The sequence below is a fragment of the Tenrec ecaudatus genome, chromosome 13, assembly GCF_050624435.1.
Source record: "Tenrec ecaudatus isolate mTenEca1 chromosome 13, mTenEca1.hap1, whole genome shotgun sequence".
NCBI classification, from domain to species: domain Eukaryota; kingdom Metazoa; phylum Chordata; class Mammalia; order Afrosoricida; family Tenrecidae; genus Tenrec; species Tenrec ecaudatus.
The window spans coordinates 89,680,366-89,702,272 of NC_134542.1; positions in this window are offsets into that span (position 1 = coordinate 89,680,366).

The following is a 21,907-nucleotide window of genomic DNA, read 5'->3' on the forward strand; positions in this document are numbered from 1 at the left end:
AAGGGAAATTAAAGGTACAAAAAAGCAAAGAGTAAGTCAGGCTCTCTCTATTTACAGATGATATGATTTAATGCATAGACAATCTTTGTGATGCAACTTTGTGATGCTAGACTTGAAGGATTTGGCAAAGTGGGAAGGAACAATACCCCAATACATACATCAGTTGGGTCCCTCTATACTAATAAAGATAACTCTGAAGAGGAAACAAATACTGTTTTTTTTAAAAAAAAAAGCCCCCAAAATGAAGTATTTAGGAACAAATCTAGTCAGTGATACAGAAGACCTTTGGTGGAAAAGTACAAGAAAAAAAATTAAACAAAGCAAAAACTGTAAGAGACCTACATAAATGTAAGAATATACCAAACTCATCAAAATAAAAACTGGCACATTTAGGCATAAATGCATTTATACTCAGCAGAATATACTATAAAATATGATTGAAAACACAAAACTGCAGAAGACAGTCTCGATGACAAGGACCTCCTATAAATTAAACCTTTATGCTGATGAAGATTTCATTGTAAGAATAAAAAGGGAACCAACAGGGAAATTTTGGCAAGGACTTATCAGACAAGAGGCTAATCTCTTAAACTTATAGAAAGCTTCAAGACCTCAACAACAAAATTACAAACAATCCAACTTAGAAACAAGTATATAAATGCACACACATATTCACTGCAGCATTATTCACAGCAAATAGAATAGAAAACACAGTATACAAAGTTATGAAAACTAATAAGCCATCATCAAATACCTTCAGGGAATGAGTCAATGGTCTTGTGGGCAAACGATCATGGTCTTGGAGGACACCAAGGTCCACTGGCATAAAATTGTCTTCGGAGACAATGTTCTACAACCTAGTTTGGTGAGTAGCAACTAGGGTCAACATGCCTCCACTGAATCTCCTCTGACCTTGTACCAGGGGTGCAGAGTGCATTGGAAAGTGGATTATTGCAGATGCAGTTAGGTTAAAATTTAACATTTTATCATTGACCTATTAAAATTAATTCTAATTTTAAAATATTTTCTGCTTTCTGTCCTAGTGGAGTTTTTCTCTGCTTTATTTTGTTATTGTTTATTTGCTTTGTTGTGTTTTTTTAATATGAAATCAAGTATAGGTAAAGCTATTGAGACAGTAACTAGATTAGTGGTTTCTTGGAGTTCTGGCAAGGGAGGTTGTGGGGGAAATGGGGAGCTAATAATGAGTGTAAGAAAGATGAAATGTTTTAAAAGTGTAGAGATGAAGGACAAATCTCTTAATGTGATTGAACCATTGACTTGTATAATATGCTAATTACATGCCATTTAAACTGTTTAGAAAGTGTTGTGAGTGACCATCAAAGGTACAACTATTAGTTTCTCTACATCTGAAACAAAGAGTGAAGAAATTTAAAGATACATGGTAGCAATTAATATAAAGGACCAATGGGTGGCTTGAACCTCAGACTCCAGGGCTCTGAGAGCTGAAGAGCTACATAGGGTCTGGCTACCACTACCAACTACTGAAAGGGATCAGATAAGAAGGTTCTAAATTGAGTGGAAGGAAATCATAAGGAAGATCAGACTAAAGGACGAATGAAATCCAAAGATTATGGAGGCCCTTAGGCACCATCTAAACCTGAAACTAAACTCACTCTCATGGCTCAATTTTCAGCCAAATGATAGGTCTACAGGATTAATAATTCCATCAGGGAGATACCCACACTTGAGAGCAATCAACAATGCGAGCACTCACAAGGGCAACTCACAAGAGATACGTCTCTGAAGGCAGGAAGAAATGAGAAAGGACAATGAGTGGAAACAGTAAACACAGGGAGAGAGTGGGAAGAGTGTTGTTACATGAGTCTTTCACTGGTAAACAAAGTTGTTCTGCATGTATGATTCACAATCAAAATAAAAAAATTAAAAAACAAAAACAGAAAATAGCAATATGTCAGTGGTTGGGAAACAATTATGTCTGTAGGGCAACTTAATTTCCAAAGATAAAATTTGACTACAGATGGGAAAATATTGACAACTACCGTTTACACACACACAGAGAGACACACAAACATGAACATTTAACTTTGGATTATTCATTCTCATGCTTTGCCTATAATAAAATAGAAAAAATTTCTTGCTTTACATAAAGCCTAAGAAGAAAATCTACCAAATTCTTTCAGGTTCCACATCTGTAAAAGAGAGATAAACTCATTGTAAGCAATGATGCAGTGAAGTCTGCAGTTTCTGAAGGAGTATAAGTTCACTGTGTACTGCTTCTGCCCATACAATCTATTCAGCTTCCATAAAGACATGTCCATTTCTGCTTGCATTGAAACGTTTATGCTTATTTTCAATATTTAGGTGGATGACTTCACAGACCCTTGTGTATAATTTTGATTTATAATTTTTTTGGGTATTTACTCCCATGCCTTGTCAGAGCTCTCTAAATCAGCTCCCCAAATGTGTCCTAATGAAACACGGATATAACACAGTTGCCTGAAGCAAATTGATAATGACTCAGAATCCCAATGAAAATATCAGGAAGAAAGGAATGAAGGAAGAAAGAGAGAGAGAGAGAGCCAAGCAAAGGGAAGGGAAGTCAAGAGGCTAAGAATGACTGAATGAGGGACAAAAATGTTGCACTGGCCTATTAGTGAGATCAGTCATTGTATATACGATAGTAGAGACTGTGAGATATTCAGAGTAGAAGAAAGGAAACGTGGTTACTATTTGAAGGGGTTTGGGAGAAAGGAGCTAAGACTAATCTATACCAAACAATCAAATTATGTGTAAAAAGCAGTTAGATTGGGTAGGACAGAGTGAAAAGAGCTGAAAAGATCCACAGAGTGGGAGTCTTCTGGGAAGATGCTAATGGAGTAACACATACCAGAGGAACTCCACAGAAATCAGCCCAGGAGAGTTGCTTAGAGGGAAATTCAACACTGCTGGATAGCAGGAGGAGCATCATACCGATAAGTAGGCACAGACCCACAAGGTTTTGAGGGGCTGGGGGCTTCTGGCTTACCACAGTGGAGGCTGGCTGGGGCTTGACCTTAGGCCTGCAACTGTCTCTGCCAGAGCCCGGACCACTTGGACTGCACTGGGGCTTAATCACAACACAGCCACAGTTGGCTGCTGCCACCTCTGGGCAGGGACTAAACCCTTGCAGCTCCATGGGCAGGGATCAGGGCACAGTTACATTGTTACTTTTGCTTCCCTCTCTTCTCTATATCCCTGCATAGTCTCAGGGGCTTGCTTTTAATTTTTTTTCTCTTTCCTGTTCTCTCACACTCCACTGCTGACCTCAAGACCACTCCCCTTAACCTAGGGCATTTACACCTGCCCCACACCCAGCTAGGTGAACTCCACACTGTGCAGCTAGCCCAAGGTTGGGGAAAGCCAACCTCCAACAGGGGATACTCAGCCGAACTTCTTACCGGGGAATTCCTGCCTGTGTGCCTGGGGCTTAAGGCAGATCGGCCAACACTCATCAACATTCCAAGCTGCTGCAGGAACCTCTGCCAAACATCCACAACACCAAAGCAGGCAACCCACTGGCCTTCTGAGGGCACTCCCCTGATAGGGAAGCCACAGGAGGATAAAGAGGTAGGTAAATTCCATAGTGAAATTAGCTGTAGGAAGTTCGAAGAAGCATTCCTACATGTCTCCCAGAGAGAGCCAGTGCTCTTCGACTCCCTGGAAATGGCATCTGGCTCCTCTAAAACAACTCAAAGCAGTCATCAGCCCCAACGAACTCAATGAAAAAACAGGAGAAACAAAAGTCAATGGCAGAGGATATTCTGAACATAACAACATGCATAGAAGAAGCAGACATTGAGCTGCCACAGAAAGAAATTTTCAGAATGCTACTTGGAGTCATACAGTATATAAAGAAACAATACAGAAAAAGGATAAAATGATAGAGGAGATAAACTCCATACACCAAAGGGAAATACAGGAGTTAGGGAGGTGATAACAAAAACTAGTAGCAGATACATGGATCTCGAGAATCGACTCGAGGAAGCAGAGAACTGCATCAGGGACTTGGAGGACAGCCAAGCAGACTTTAACAAATGCGAACAAAAATCTAATAAGATCATCAGAGAAGCAGAAGAAAACCTAAGAGCTATGCCTTATACTATGAATAGGAACAACATTAGAATTATTGGCCTACTGGTGGAAGACACAACAAAGAAGTCATCTGCAACAACAGTGAGATAATTCTTCGAGGAAAACTCCCCCAGCTTAATGAATGAACACCAAGCAACCATTCAGGGGGCTGAAAGAACACCAGCTAGACGGAATCCCAAGAAGAAGGCACCAAGGAACTTCATAGTTAAACTATCCAACTTTGAGGAAAAGGAGAAAATCATGAGAGCAACTAGGGAAAAACAAACAATCACATATAAAGGTTCCCAAATAATAATATGCTCAGACTTATCAGCAGAAACTATGAAGAGGAGAGAGTGGAATAACATCTTCCAAATATTGAGGAAAAAAACACAAACTCAAGAATACTCTACCAAGCCTAAATATCAATCAAGTTAGATGGAAAAGTAAGTGTCTTCCCAGACAAGGAAAAACTCAAAGAATACGTTAGAAGAAACCCAGCCCTACTAAAGATCTTTGCCAACCCAGTATGGGCAGAAGAACAACACTCGCCAAGCATAAATAAGAGACCACCACATAGAACAACCTCACCCAGAGGGCAACAAAGAGAGAACAGACCTCAAGATAGCACTGGCTTAAGGATGGAGAGAAGTCAAGAAAGATACACACACACATGCACACACACACACACACACACACACACAAGCACAACACACTAATGAAAAAGGAAGGTAGGAAAATACCCAATCCAAAAAGTATAAGATGACATCACAGAGTACTGTTCATAAGGCTGGAAATCAATAAAAGGAAGAAAAGAAACCAAGAGGAAACAATTGTAGGATGAATAATTCTCTACTGCAAAAGGAGTGAGTACTGGTGCAGATCAGATATGAAATTAGAAAATTTCTAGAAACCCATGACAATAAGAACATGATGTACCAACACTTATGGGACACAGCAAAGACAGTTATCAGAGGAATTTTCATAGCAATATATGCACACCTGAGAAAGGAAGAGAGATTCATGATTGATATGCTGGCACAAAACTTACAACAACTAGAGCAGAGTCAGCAGGAGAATCCTACTAATAGCAAAAGAAAAGAAATTATAAAAATCAGGGCTGAGATTCAGGAGAGGGAAAATAAGAAAACTATGGGGGAAAATTAATGATGCTAAAGGTTGGTTCTTTGAAAGGATAAAAAGAATCAACAGACCGCTGGCAAACTAAACCCAAGAAAGGAGGGAACAAATTTCAATAGCAAGAATAAGGGATGAAAGAGGGGACATTACAACAGACGCTAATGTAATAAAGATAATTACACAGCACTATGAAGGACTGCACTCCTATGAATCCAACAACTTGGAAGACATGGACAAATTCTTGGAAAAACAATCACTCCCTAAACTATCCTCGATGGACATAAAGAATCTCAACAGACCCATAGCAAGAGAAGAAATAGACACAGTTATCAAGAAATTACCAACAAAAAATCCCCTGGAACAAATGGCTTCACTGGAGAATTCTACTAAGCATTACACAAACTCTTCCAGAACTTAGAAAAAGACAGCGAACTCCCAAACTCCTTCTATGAAGCTAGTATAACTCTAATACAAAAACTGGGCAAGGATCACACAAGAATCGAGAACTACAGACCAATATCCCTAATTAACATCGATGCAAAAATCCTTAACAAAATACTAGCCAACAGAATACAAAAGTATATAAAACAAATAATTCACCATGACCAAGTGGGATTCATACCAGGGATGCAGGGATGGTTCAACATAGGAAAGGCCATTAGTATTATTCGTCACATTGATGTGAAAAAGTATAAGAATTACATGATAATATTGATAGATACAGAAAAAGACAACATCCAACACCAATTCCTATTTAAGAAACTTGCGAAGATAGGAATGGAAGGAAAATTCCTCAAGAGAATACACGCTATATATGAAAAACCAACAGCCAATGTGATAGTCAATGGAGAAAAGACGAACACAATCCCACTGAAAATGGGGACCAGACAAGGATGCCCGTTGTCCCCACTCTTATTTAATATCATGCTGGAGGTTTTAGCTAATAGCATAAGGCAAAGAAAAGACATCAAAGGTATTTGTCTGGGGAAGGAAGAGGTGAAATTATTGTTATTTGCAGATGATATGATTTTATATATGGAAAATCCCAAAAGCTCCACAAGGGGGAGTCCTGGAAGCAATAGAGGAGTTTGGCAGAATGGCCAGGTACAAAACCAACAAACAGAAGTCCGTCGAACTGTTATACACATAGGATAAGTACACAGAAGAGGAGATCAAAAAGGTGGTACCCTTGACAATAGTCAAATACAAATGGAAATATCTAGGGATATACCTGACTGAAAAAAACAAAAGACCTATACAGGGTAAACTACAGAACACTATTACAAGAAACCAAGAGCGACCTCAACAAATGGAAGAATATCCCATGCTCATGGATTGGAAGGCTAAATATAGTCAAGATGCAAGTTCTGACAAAGGCAATATATAATTTTAATGCAATCCCGATACAATTACCCTCATCTTTCTTTAAAGAAATGGAAAAACTGATTACCAACTACTTCATATGGAGAGGGAATACATATGTTAGCCAACTAAAAAGGAGGTGGGGTACAGGGAACTAACCAAGCCAAGGGGAAGGTATTGTTTATATCTCCATAGGGAAAGAGGGATCAGACTTCAACCCAGTGCTCCAAGATGTGAATGCAACATATCGGTGTGGAGTAGGGAACCAGTGGAAAAGTCTGAGGGGCTGGCCCCAATCCCAACTACTACGTGGACACCTGCCTCTCCCCCAGAAGAATTTATTCAAAGAATGGCACTGAATGTGACAGCTGCAGGAGAGGGACTTATCTGATTGGAGCACATGGGAGCAGATGAAGGGGAGCAGTAGAGAGTAGAGCACTTCCTGGCCCACTAGGCCTTGAGGTCAATGTTCCCGATTAGACCAGCCAGTCCACAGAGAGGATCACATGACTGGCCCCACTATGAGACATGATGGCCCTCACTGACCCATAGCCCTACAGGGGACAACAGCGGAGACACTGTGGGAATTGTGCCAGATCTGATCCCACCACACTAAGGGGGTGCAACAGAACAGCAAGGGAACGGACTGGCGAGGTCTCAGGGAATGCTGAAGGTGGACTTTGGGGCCAGGGCATGGTGCCCCAACAGACTGGACTGGAAAACACTTTTAAAGGCAACAAACAGTCCTTGAACTAACTACAGGCTTTTCTTCTTGTTGTGTTGTGTGTTTTTTGTTGTCATTGGTTTGTTGTTGTTGTTTTGTTATACATTGTTGTTTGGTTTTCCTCTGTCTTGTTTTTGTGGATGTTAATATCTCCACAAGTCTGTCTAAATAAGATAGGCTGAATGAACAATCTGGAGGAGAAAACAACGGGACTGACAGTTCCAGAGGACATGGGAGAGGGGGAGGGGGGGTAAACGTAGTGGTGCTAACAAACCCAGGGACAAGGGAACAAGAAGTGATCCAAAGCAGTGGTGAGGAGGGTGTAGGAAGCCTGGTAGGGCATGATAAAGGGTAATGCAACCAAGAGGAATTACTGAAACCTAAATGAAGACTGAGCATGATAATGGGACAAGAGGAAAGCCAAAGAGAATAGAGAAAAGAGCTAGGAGGCAAAGGGCATTTATAGAGGTCTAAATAAAGGCATGTACATATGCAAATATACTTATATATGAGGATGGGGAAATGGATCTATGTGTATGTATTTATAGGTTTAGTATTAAGGTAGCAGAAGGACATTGGGCTTCCACACAAGTACTCTCTCAATGCAAGAATACTTTCTTCTATTAAATTGGCATTCAATGATGCTCACCTTCCCCACACAACCACTGAAGACAAAGCGGGTGAATAAGCAAAGGTGGTGGTGAAAACTGATGATGCCCAGCTATCAAAAGATATAGTGTCTGAGGTCTTAAATGCTTGAAGGTAAACAAGCAGCCATCTAGCTCAGAAGCAACAAAGCCCACATGGGAGAAGCACAGCAGCCTGTGTGATCATGAGGTGTTGAAGGGACCAGGTATCAGGCATCATCAGAACAAAAAATTATAGCATAGTGAATGAATGGAGGGTTTATGGAATGGAGACCCAAAGCCCATTTGTAGGCCACTGGATATCTCCTTACAGAAGGGTCTTGGGGAGGAGATGAGCCAGTCAGGGTGCGATGTAGCAACGATGAAAAATACAACTTTCCTCTAGTTCCTAAATGTTTCCTCCTACTCCACTATCATGATTCCAATTCTACTTTACAAATATGGCTAGACCATAGGATGTACACTGGTACAGATAGGAACTGAAAACACAGGGAATCCAGGGTGGATGATCTCTTCAGGACCAGTGGTGTAAGTGGCAATACTGGGAGGGTTGAGGGAGGGTGCGCTTGAAAGGTGGAACCGATTGGATCTACATGTGACATCCTCCGTGGGGGATGGACAACAGAGAAGTGGGTGAAGAGAGACGACAGACAGGGCAAGATATGACAAAATAATAATTTATAAATTATCAAGGGTTCATGAGGGAGGTGGGGAGCAGAGAGGGGGGGAAAATGAGAAGCTGATGCCAGGGGCTTAGGCCGAGAGCAAATATTTTGAGAATCATCAGGGAAATGAATGTATAAATATGATTCACATAATTGATGTATTTATGGATTGTGATGAGTTTTATGAGCTCCTAATTAAATGATTAAAAAAAAACAAACCAAAACAAAACGACCAAAAAAATCATACTGTGCTTGTATTAGACTCATTGGCTTATTTTCATTAATTCCATCTCAATTTATTTTAGATTCTAACCTCAAGGCTAGCTCTGTGCTAATCTAGGGCACTGAGCAAAGCTTCCTGACTGTCTTTCCCTCCCCGCTTTCTTCACTAGCACACTGGAGCTATTTTGCACATCCCAAGGTGCTTGAGTTTTTGTTAAGGATGACCAAATGAATCAGCTTTTATGAGTGAGCCACCTACTGAACGTTTTACATCACCCTGCCTAAAAACATTTAAAAAATGTTTTAGTGTTCATTATTAGGGGTGAGACTCTCCTTCTGAAGATAGATAAAGGTGACATAGCTTTCCTACTAAAATTTAGCAGTTAAGTTTTTATCCCAGAGAAGACAATGTCTTAAATTAAAGGAATACTGTTTCTGATTGATTAGATAATCACATAGCAGCTGCCCTTATAGTATGGCTTTTTCATAACCAGTCAGTAGTACTTCTTGTGGTGCAGTTGCATTATTTGGTGCAGCTCTTCTGTCCACTGTCTTTGTAACTCCCACCAAAAGAGTTGGGGGAGGGGGGGCATGCAAACAGGCTATGTGTGACTCCAATGTCATTCCACTGGGTAATAAAATGAGCCACTTCAGAAGGAGACAGAGAATGTCATGACCACCAAGATCGAGCAGTGGAACCAGTCCAAGATATCTGGGTGGAGAAGAGCTGGCAGCAGCAGGGGAACTGCAGACACAAGTGCCTCACCCATTGAATGAATGACTCTAAGTACTTTCAGGCAGCAGGCGGGTCTACGGAATGTAGTGCCCTTTGGGCATTTATAGTGCTAAGCCAGTTTTGTAACACTTGCCCCCCAAGTAGGGTAAAAATCCAGGGACCACATAACTGAGAGCCTAACAACCAGATAGAGATGTGTCTAACCAGACAGAGATGTGTCTGCCAGCATGCCTGGGAATTGGCACTATGGACCAAAGAACTGTATCCTTGGCATTTCTGATCCTGGCTTGTAACCTATTAATTCTCCACCCCCAATAAACCCCATAATAAATATAGTATTTCCCATGAATCCTATGTGGCCATTGCAGTGATCAATCCCAGCAGAGAAGTGGAGTGCTTGAGAAGTGTTGGTGTAAGTACAGGGCAAAAGATGTTGAGGATTGGAAGCAGGTTGGACCAGTCTCACAACCTTCTTGGGCAGATGTGAAGTTGAATTCTCTTTATCCCTTGTGTAGCTGGGGTAATCGGTTGTAGTCTCCCGCTATTTTTGCACTTAGATACTTCGTGTTCTCTGCTGTCAATCATATGAGACAAGTGCTGCATAGATGAGTTAAATTAATTGTTTATGTTAAGTTAGTTATTTTTACTGACTCTTATCCAACTATTTAAAAAATTTTATTTGTCTGAATAGCAAGCATTTAGAGCTGAAACCAAGTCATCCTTGTTGCTTTGTACATCACAACTCTCCTCTGCAATTTTGAGTTTCTTTTTTAAAAACTCATTTTATTGGGGACTTGTACAACTCTTATCATAATCCATCCATCCATTTACCTGATCTATTTTGCTGTGAGTTATCAGCCCTGCATGTGAATGCATTTCAAGTATAACAAAAGACGTTTCCTATGCATAAGTCTTGGAGAAGATATTTGGTTCTCTTGTAGTTTCATATCTTCTTCAAGCTCTTTTTGAGTAACATGGGAGGATATTTTCTTATTTATGTGTCTGAAAATAGATTGCTATAAACAAGCTCAGAAAGATGTTTGTCTCAAGGACTCTGAAACTTTCTAGTCAATAGCTTCTAAGATTAAATAAGAACACTAATGTCTTGGCTTAGTCTTTACTTGGCTAAAGTCTTTTGGGTCATAAATAACTGAGTAATTAGCTTTGATTTTTGAATAGAATTAACCTGCTGGACAATTGTCTTTGCCCCCTGGATTTCTCTCAAGATTTTTAAGTACTGGGCACTCACAACAGATGGGAGGTGTCCCCTATTATACTTTCTCTATAAACATTCAAGCTAGGTTTCTTTAAAAGAACAGGACCCTTCCAGGACCTAATCCTCTCTTGACTCTTTATAAAGCAGGGTTTATGAACAAGACATCTCTCTGGGGTAGTGTCAATTCCTGTCGTTTGGTGATGCTTTAAAACCATGTTTCCTGGACTCAACATGTTCTTTTTGATAGAAAAAAAATTCTAAAACACAAACATATATGAATAAAGCCAAAGAGCTGGAGTTCATTATAACATACCCCAAATTACTTTTCCTCTTTTCTAGAAGTTTGTACATTAAAAATAGAGGGTGCAATTTTATTCATCGGTGATCTTGTGTTGGAGCTGTCTCTGAATAGTTTCACAATGGGTGCTCAGTAAATGGTCATCGATCCTGAAATTAAAGCTTACATCCATTAGAGATTCAATCCTGGAAAATCTGAAGGCATGCCTTTGTGTCCTTAGTCCTTCTTTCATACAATGATTCTAGATGACATCCTCCCCGTCACTGGGTTGAAAACATTCTTCACTCTAAGTCCAGTAATTACAGAGAAGATGTTCCAAACTAGCCTCACTTACAAAGATCAGCAAACCAGATGTGTGGATAAAAGACTGTCTCACTCTCTGGCCCATGGATTCATGGGGTTTTCTTTTAATCAATTTCTTTCTTGTCTATTTTGACCTTTATAGAAACACATACAAAATCTTGAGAGTCAATTGTCTTCCCATACTGTGAAACAGCTAATATGGCTCTGAGATGTTATTGATAAAAAACAGAATAACAGAAAAATAATCAACAACAGAATAATAATAATAAATAACAGAAAAAATAATCAACATGGCTCAATCATTAAAATAGAAAAAAAAAACCTAAACATTTGACAGAGAAGGTTATTCAAAAGAGGATTGGACAGTCCAATAAGTGAATTTTCATTTGTAGGCTGGAATGCGTTTCATTTCAGGTTCACTTTTATTAACCATAGCATATTCTTCACAAACACCACCATTTAATGACATCAATTCTTCTCTTTCTTGCTTATTCAATGTCCATTCTTTACATGCAGACAAAGTTATTAAAAATGCCCTGGCATGGGTCAGGCACACCTAAGCCCACAAAGTCACATCTGTGCTCTTTAACATTCTAAGTAGATCTTGTGCAGAATGTTTGTCCAAAGAAATACATTATATATGTGTGTGTGTGTGTGTGTATATATATATATATATATACACATGTACATAGATACATATACATACTGTTGCTTCCACGAGCACTGCTTATAGTTCCAAGCAAAATCGAAATCTTTCATAACTTCAATTTTTTCTCCATTAATCATGATGCTATTGGTTTAGTTATGAAGATTTCTGTTCCCTTTATATCGAGCTGGTATCCACATCGAAGTCTACAGTCCTTGATCTTCATCAGCAAGTGCTTTAAGTCTTTCACGCTTTCATAAGCAAAGTTGAGTCATTTGCATATTGCAGGTTATTTATTAAGGAGCCGTTTTCTAATCTTAATGTTGCATTCTTTTTATATAGCCCAGCTTCTCGTATTATTTATTCAGAATACAGATTAAAGAAGTATGAAGGAAAGACACAACTCTGAAACACACATTTTCTGATTTAAAAAAATCATTTTATTGAGGGCTCATACAACTCTTATCACAATCCATACATCCATCCATTGTGTCAGGAACATTTGTACATCTAATGTCCTCATCATTCTCAAAACATTTGTTTCTACTTGAGCCCTTGGCATCAGCTCATTTTTTCCACTTGCTCCCCACTCCCCAACCCCCCATGAACCCTTGACAATTTATAAATTATTATTTTGTCATGTCTTATACTGTCTAACGTCTCCCTTCATCCACTTTTCTGTTGTCCATCCCCCAGGGAGGGGGTTATATGTAGATCCTTGTCATCGGTTCCCCCTTTCTACCCCACCTTCCCGGTATCGCCACTCTCACCACTGGGCCTGAAGTGTTCATATGTCCTGATTCCCTGTGTTTCCAATTCCTATCTGTACCAGTGTACATCCTCTGGCCTAGCCGGATTTGTAAGGTAGAATTGGTATCATGATAATCTAGGGGAGGAAGCATTTAGGAACTGAACGAAAGTTGTATGCTTCCTTGTTGCTACTCTGCACCCTGAGTGACTCCTCTCCACCCTGCCACCCTCCTGAAAGGAGATGCCAAGTTGCCTACAGATGGGCTTTGGGTCCCCACTCCATACTACCCCTTATTCAAAATGATATGATTTTTTGTTCTTTGATGTCTGATACCAGATTCCTTTGACACCTCATGATCACACAGGCCGGTGTGCTTCTTCCATGTGGGCTTTGTTGCTTCTGAGCTAGATGGTCGCTTGTTTACCTTCAAGCCTTTAAGATCCAAGACACTCTATCTTTTGTGATCATGTAGGGAAGGTAAGCATCATGGAATTTAAATGCAGTTTAATAGAACAAAGTATTCTTGCATTGAGGGCGTGAGTAGTTGAGTGGAGGCCCAATTTCCATCTGCTACCTTAATACTAAATCTATAAATATATGCACATAAATCTATTTCCTCCTTATCATATATAAATGTTTACATATGTACATGCCTGTATTTAGACCTCTATAAGTGCCCTTTGCCTCCTAGTTCTTTCCTCTATTTCCTTTTACTTTCCTCTTGTCCCACCATCATGCTCAGCCTTCATTTGAATTTCAGTAATTCCTCTCAATTACATAGCCCTTGATCACGCCCTACCAGGCCTTTTACACACTCCTTGTCACACTGATTTGGGATCATGTTCCCTGATTTTCTCCTCCAGATTGTTTATCCAGCCTACATTATCTGAATAGACCTGCAGAGATATTAATATGCACAAAAAAGAGACAGAGAAAAACAAAGCAACAAAAGAAGAAAGAAAACAACAACAATAAAAAAATGACAAAAAAGAAAAAAGCCTGTAAATAGTTCAAGGTCTGTTTGTTGACCTTTAGGAGTGTTTTCTGGTCAAGTCTGATGGGGTGGCAAGCTCTAGCCCCAAAGTCTATTTTTGGTGTTCCCTGGGGACTTCCTTGTTCTGTTCTCCTTGATGTTCTGTTGCACGCACTTAGTGTTTTGTCTCAGTGCGGTGGGATCAGATCAGGAGCAATTCCCACACTGTGTTTCCAGTGTTGTCCCCTGTAGGGCTATGGGTCAGTAAGGAATGCTGTGTCTCATAGTGGGGCCAGCCATATGGTCCCTCTGTGCATTGGCTACTCTGAGCGGGGATATCATCCCCAAGGCCTTTTCTGATTTTAAACCATGCAGGATCCCTTTGTTTTGTTCAAAGGTCTACATCTTGGTCTGTGACCAGATTGCATATGAGCTCAATTAAACGCTCCAGAGTTCCCATTCTTCGTGATGGTAGCCATAACTTGTTATGATCCACACAGTGGGATGCTTCTGCAAAGTCAATCAAGCAGAAGTCACCCTCTTACTTTAGTAGTGATATCCCTCATTCCGAGTCCTCTTCTGAATCTGTCTTGCGTTTCTCGCAGGCTCCCTGTGGATGGACAGCTGCAACATATGTTGAATTGCCTTTAGAAAAATTGTCCTTCCGCATTCTGTTGGATGACCTTTTTGTGGAATGAGCACAAATACAGATTTCTTTCAGGCAATTGGCCAGGTAGCTGTCTTTCAAATTCCTTGGCACAGATAACTAAGTGTTGCTTGCCCTGCCTCGACTTGTTGACACATTTCTACTGATAGTTAGCTCATCAATTCCAACTGATAGCTCATCAATTCCTGGAGTCTAATTTTCCAATAACGCCTTCGGTGTAGCTTGGGTTTCTTTCTTTAGTATTACTGGTCCTTGATCATATTCTGCCTCCTGCAATGGCTGCATCTGTTTCAGATACAGTGATTCTGTGTGTTGTTCCCATCTTATTTGACTCTTCCTGCATCATTCAGGATATAACAGAAGCCTCAATAAATAAGGATCACTTACATAGAAATTTGGAATCTTGATAAAGTTGAAAACTTTCAAAATACAACCAACCCAATGCTTTTCATGTTAATACCAAGGAAATTCTGCTGCATGCCTTTTATTTTATTTATTTATTTTTGGCAGCATGGAATCTTTATATTAGTATATTTTCCTGAAAGATGTCTTGACAAGTATTGCAGTCCTGCAGTGCCCTGGAAGGTCCTAGCAAGCTCCTGCTTCATCTAATGTCACCTAAAAGAGAGAAGTGATTGACCTCCCATAGTTTCTGGGAGCTAAAATTCTAATCTTTTTTACTCTCACGTGTTTTATTTTCTTTATAAACAATTTCCTAATTTCCTTCCCTTCCAAACTTTGAAGATGTTTATGAAAATACATCGGAAAACAAAATTCTATTATTACTGGACAACTTTTCAAAAAATAATTAGAAACTACCACAATAAACTAAAAGCCATCACTAATATAACTTTTGCCTTATCAACCATACATCTGAAGTATGGCAACATACCTTGAAATAATGTATATAGCTTTTTGTAAATTGAACAAGAGGTTTGAAATGCTGTTTTGGATCTTGCTCATGAGATATATAGGTGTTTGGATATAGTAGCACTCATGTATAAAACTCCATAAAGAAGAAAATACAATGGTTTCTCAATAGTTTACCCCAAAGAATAAACAGATTTTTCTTGCTAGTAAGAAAGCTACTTAGAAAGGAAGACGGTGAGATGTCGTCTCGTGCACTTTGGACATAACATCTGGAAAAACTGATCCCTGAAAAAGGATGTTGGTAAAGTAAAGCATCAACAGGAAAGACCCTCAACTACCAGGAAGACCCTCAAGAGCTGTATTGATGCCGTGTCTGCAACAATGGGCTCAAACCTAACAACGGCACAGGACCAGGCAGTGTCCATTCTGCTACACATGAAGTCTGCTACACACTAAACAATGGAATCGACCAAATGACATCAACAACACCAATAATAATTCTCAAAGTCAATAATGTCTGAAAACGGTTTTCTTTTCTCTTTAAATTTTGCTGTAATATTCGATCCCGTGGAAAGACCAGAACAGAACTTTCCCTTTGCTTTTACTTATTTATTTTTATCCCACCTAATGTGAACAATTAAGGAACTCTGGTGGTACACTGGTTTACGCTCCTCTTATAATCAAAAGGATGGTGGTTCTAATCCACCAGTCGCTTCAGAGGAGAAAGTTGTCAGTTTTCCCCAGTGAAGATTTATAGCCGTGGAAACTCTGCTTAATTAGACTCTGTCATTATGAGGGTCATTATGAGTAGGAACCGACTCAAGAACAACGTTTGTTTTGTTTTAGAGTAATGTGAATATGTATAGGCTACATTGTAGAAACAATGACTTTTTATTATGTGTGCTGCATCATATAACCTAGGGGTGATAATTAACAGAAGGTAAATGTGCTGCATTGCTTATATAAAATCATAATGGCTCTGTACCCCGAAGCACATCAGCCCTGTGGTTCTCAGGTTGTATGTTTGTATTACCATTAGGACTATTTTGAGGACTCTTATTAATGAGGGAATTACAGGCTGCAATTTTCAAACATATACTTGCAACATGGGTTGGATTTGAATATGTTTTTAGCCTGGAAGTTGCTCTGTGATTTTCAAATGGCTTTCTTCTAGCTTTCTTTATATTGTGGGGATTATGCTTCTGTGATAACCTTTTAAATCTGTTCAGTAAATATTTTGATGCTGCCCAACCTCAGAAAATAAAGAGGTAGATTAAAAGATGTGTATACCATTCAATGAATTAATGGTTATAGGTAACTATGGGCCTTTGCTTCCTTGCTTAAATGTTTTGTCTATTTTAGATCAGCTCAAGTCATATTTGCTAGCCCGTGCCCTCATGAGACACCCATCTACTTTCCTGTGATTATATCAGTCCTGCCCTAATAGGTAGAGAATGATTCTGTCTATTCCAGATCCATCCTAGAGAATGCATCCCCAAACAGCTTAGTTTAAGCGTAGCCCTAAAGAGAAAGGAGTTCTCAGGTGGTACAAATAGATAATGTGCTTGGCTGTTAACCCTAAATTTGGCAGTTCAAGTTTATCCAGGGTCACCTCACAAGAATGGTTCAGTGACCTGCTTCTCAAAAGTAGTCACACACTGTTGAATACAAAGCTGGTGAATGGAAATGTAAACCTCCCTCCCCTGATTTTACACACACACACACACACACACACACACACACACACACACACACACACACACACGAACTCAGCTCTACTCTGACACACCAGGGTCAGAATAAGCTCCATGACAACTAGTTTATTAAAAGAAAGGGGACCAACACACCATATGTTTCATCTATAATGTGCCATATGTTTCATCTTATTACTGTGAACAACAACCATTTAAAGTAGAAATTAATATCTCTATTTTACATCTAAAGGAAATGGAGGTTCAGAAATTTTAAATTACTTGGCTAAGTTTCAAGCGGGAGAGGGTCACAGTGTCAGGACTTGAATCCAGGTCTGTCTACCTCCCAAGTCCAAACTCTTTCCAAAGCTCATGCTGTCACTGAGAAAAGTGAGAAAGAAAAAAAAACCAAGAGATAACTGATAATATAACATTTCAGATTCGCACGGGAACCAATTACCCTTTTTTATCCCTATGCTAAGCGTTTATAATTAGCTGAGGGTCTTGTTAGAATGTGGATTCTGATTCGGTGTATCTGGGGTAGAAATGCAAATACTCAGCAGCGGTGTACACCAACATGGGTACGCCTTCCCTGCCTCTTCATGCAGCAGGGTGGATTTAACACAAAACCTCAGTCAAGCACATTTTGAAACAGTCCCAAACGGGGGAGGCATGCATAGGCTTTCACTAAGAGTTTACCTTTTAAGGTCAGGTACTTACTGTTTTTCTAGCATTATTAAATAATAAACTGTAGCTACCTTTAGAAGACAGGATGGTCCGTGGAAAAATCAAATGCTAGAAAAGACAAGTTGGAAGTATCATCTATTTTTATTGGAGCTGCTTTGCAATTTACACAGAATGTGCTTTATTCCAAGCGGGACAAATCATAAAAGCACACCACAGTAGTTGGCAAACCATGGAGACATGATTGCCTAACACACACACCCTATATAGCAATTTCTCAAACTTCAGGTGATCAGACTCAGGTGGTTTGTTCTTGTTGTCATTGATTTGGGTCTGACCCCTAGCTACCTCTTGTAGAGCAAGGCAACATACTCCTGCCGGGTCCTGCACCATCTTCACTGTCTTTAGTAGGCATAGCTCCTTTGATGTGACCACTATGGGTTTTGAGTGCCTTCCAAGCTAATAAGTTCACCTTCCAGCACTGTATTGGATAATTCTCTTGTGAGTCATAGAATGTTCACTGACTCGTTTTCAGATATAGTTTGGCAGGTCTTTCTTCCTCATCTGTCTTAGGGCAGAAGAACTGTTGGAGCCTCTCTAGCATGGGTGACTGTGATATTCCAAGTTTAGTGTCAGGTTGGCTGGGCCAGGATTCTCTGAGTTTGGGCAGTTAAGACATCATCTCACATTAATGTGGTCTACCACCCTGTAATCATTTCTTTAATGGGATCGACTACACAGCCCAACAGAAATACACTTTCATCGTGATCTTTAGGCCTGTTTCTAGGTTATTTTGGGTGTAGATTCAAAAATTGCATTGGATATCTGCTCTAGTTTCTTAGATATGGCATTCCCTTGTATTTTCAGCTACTAAATTATACTAATTTAGTAATCTATCATTCTAGTTTTAAATATGACAGAAAGTCATACCCAATTACAGGATAGACAAAAAAGGCTAAAATTTTTTTTTGAAAAAGAATGAGATATTAAGGGACTTTCTACATAGGCTCCACATGGAGTTATGGTGGCTAGTTGGTTACACATTGAGCTGCTAATTATAAGGTCAGTGGTCTGGGCCCATCAGTTACTCTGTAGCCTTTAAAAGATTTGGAAACCCAAAGGAGCAGTTTTACTCTATACTATAGGTTCCTTATGAGTTATAATTAATTGGATCAGGGGTTCTCAAACTACGACCCGCGGGCCACATGTGGCCCGGCGATGACATTTATCTGTGTTTTTTTTTTTACCGCTGCTGCCTGTCCTGCTTAGCAGCAGACGAGTGACTGGCCCACAGTGTGCGCATGTGTGGACTGTGCTCTACACCATCTCCAACTCCCTCTTCCTCTCTTTCAACTCCTCCTCTTAGTCTGGGAAGAGTCAGGAGCTTGCCTGTGCAGAGCCTGCTGCTGCCTGAGGACCAAGGTAAGAACAAGTTAGGATTTTTTTTTTGAAGTTAGGAGGTGTATATTTTTAAATTTTGCAGTTAGTAGGGCCTTTATTTTTTTTTCCATCTAGCCGGGGACGGCGGCGGCGGGGGGTGGGGGTGGGGGGGAGAATTTTTTCTCAAGTGATGAGGTCTTTTTTTTTTAAGTTGGTTAGTTGGTTTGTAGTGGTTGCTTCACGGTGATATTGCAAATAGTCAGCGCTCAGAGGTAATGCAAATGGTCAGTGCTCAGTGTTATCGCCTGGGGGCCCGGACTGGTAATCTGTTTAGGGCCCCATGGGAACTTAATCCAGCTCTGCAGACAGCCGAGGGATTAGGAAACCCAGTTTAACGGACAGTAAGTGCATTTATATTCTGATAGCTATTCAGTAGTATATGATCTTGTATGTGGTGTGCTGTGGAAGCCCCGGTTCACACTGTTGGGATCTCTGAGCAGTGCGATTCAGCCATATGCTCATACGGCTGAACTCTCATTAGATTTGGAAGAAAAAAGGCATACGTGCCTTCTTTTTTTGTGCAGTGGAATCTGATTGCATGGGTCTTCTCATCCATGTGATCAGATTCCTGTATGAGATCACAGTTCACAGTGCAGTTCATACAGGGTAGTGTGAACTGAAAAGGTGGTTGAGGAACTGACTCTGTAATCATACCAGTTCCTGCACTGCACCATTATGAGCCTGAGTAAAAGTGGAATTCCTCCAGTATGGGCACTGGTGAGGCTGAAGTGATGTGGACTGGCAAGGATGCATTGATGGGCACTGATCAGACTGCATTAAATGGGGAGTCTCTGTGTGGGCAAAGTTATTGCTGGTATATTGTTTTTGCAGATATATATATATATCTTACTAATAGCAATTTGGAATCCCTAGGAAACGATGATATCAAGAAAGAGAAAAATTGATTCAGAGTTTAGGATATTCAAGGAAAGAGCTGTGTGTTTGATATGCCAGAATATAGTGTTTGTGTTCAAAGAATACAATTTGCATTGACACTATCAAACTCAACATAAAGATAAATATGATTGGTCAGAGAAGTGAAAAAAGATAAAATATTAAAACTGAAAAATACATGGATAACTCAGCAAAATACTTTTGTAAAGCAGAAGCAGCTAAATATTTCATCACTGCGAGCAAGTTTTCAAGTTTCCAAGCTAATAGCGTGCACTGGCAGACCATTCATGGAGGGAGAATTTGTTAAAGAATTCCTTCTTTCTGTTGCCAAAGAGATGTGTTCAGAGAAGGGCGATTTATTTAGTACAGTGAGTCTTTCAGGACCTACAATTACAAGAAGGATTGAAGAAATGGTAGACGATTTGCATCAGCACTCGCAAAACTCCGCAAAAAAAAAACTTTCCTATTTTTCCTTGGCACTCGGCAAAAGTAATGATGTTCGTGATTCTGCACAACTTCTCATTTTTATTCATGGGACGAATGACTATTTCGAAGTCACAGAAGGGCTTGCTGCCCTGCAAAGCCTCAAAGGAACAACTACCAGAGAGTATCTGTGAAAAGGTTTGCCAAACTGCGTGTGAACGGTTTGGAGCTGGACTGGGCTGACCTAGCCAGTGTGACAACTGATGGTGCTCCTAGCATGATGGGGTCTAGAAAAGGAGAAACTGCTCGTATTAACCAAGAGATGGACAAACGTAACCATTCTCATCCAATAGCCATACACTGCCTCATCCACCAACAAGCACTGTGTGGGACTCTTATGACAATTGTGGTCTCTCGTGTTAACTTCATTACAGCTAATGCCCTAAACCACAGACAATTTTGGGACTTTCTGTCTGAGCTAAATGTTGCCTGTGAAGATGTTCTGTACCACACGGAACTGCGTTGGCTAGTCGAGGGAGAGTTCTGAAACATTTGTATGACTTACTTTCACAGATTACAGCTTTTCTGCTTTCAAAAAACAAAGAAGTCCCAGAGCTCAATGGTGCAGAATGGAAATGGCAGCTTGCCTTTCTGACAGACATAACAGAGCTACTCAACAGGTTCAATGTGCAACTTCAAGGAAAGGGGAAGCTCGTCTGTGATGTGCAATCACATGTGAAAGCATTTGAAGTAAAATCAGGGCTCCTCATCAAACAAGGACATTTCTGCCATCTCCCCACAACTCAAAATCTGTTAGCGGAAAAACCATTGGTTGCGTTCCCAAACAAAACATGTGTGGATTCACTGGAAAAGTTGCAAAAGGAGTTCCAATTTAAAGAGCTTATCTCCATGAACAGGACATACAGCTTTTCCTTAAACCGTTTTCTATTGACATTGAAAATGTGGATACAATTTACCAAATGGAACTGGCTGAACTGCAGAATTGTGACTCTGAGAGACGCATTCAAGTCAAGCAACCTTCCTAATTTCTATGCATTTCTCCCCTCTGAGCCATGTCCTCATCTCAGGAACCATGCGCTCAAAATGGCAAACATCTTTGGCAGCACTTATGTCTCTGAACAGACTTTTCCAGAATGAAACATCTGAAATCTCCAACCAGATCTAGACTAACTGATGCACACTTGCATCCCTTGTTATGACTACCAGTGACAAATATAGAACCAGACATTGACCATCTCATTAGCAAAAAGCAGGCCCATAGTTCCTATTAAAATACTGGTCAGTTTGCTGATTCAACTTTACTCATTCTTCATTTTAAATATTGTATTTGTTCCTGTTTTGTTTCTTTACTTCAAAATAAGATATGTGCAGTGTGCATAGGAATTTGCTCACAGTTTTTTTTTTATAAAAACTATAGTCCAGCCTTCCAGTGATCTGAGGGA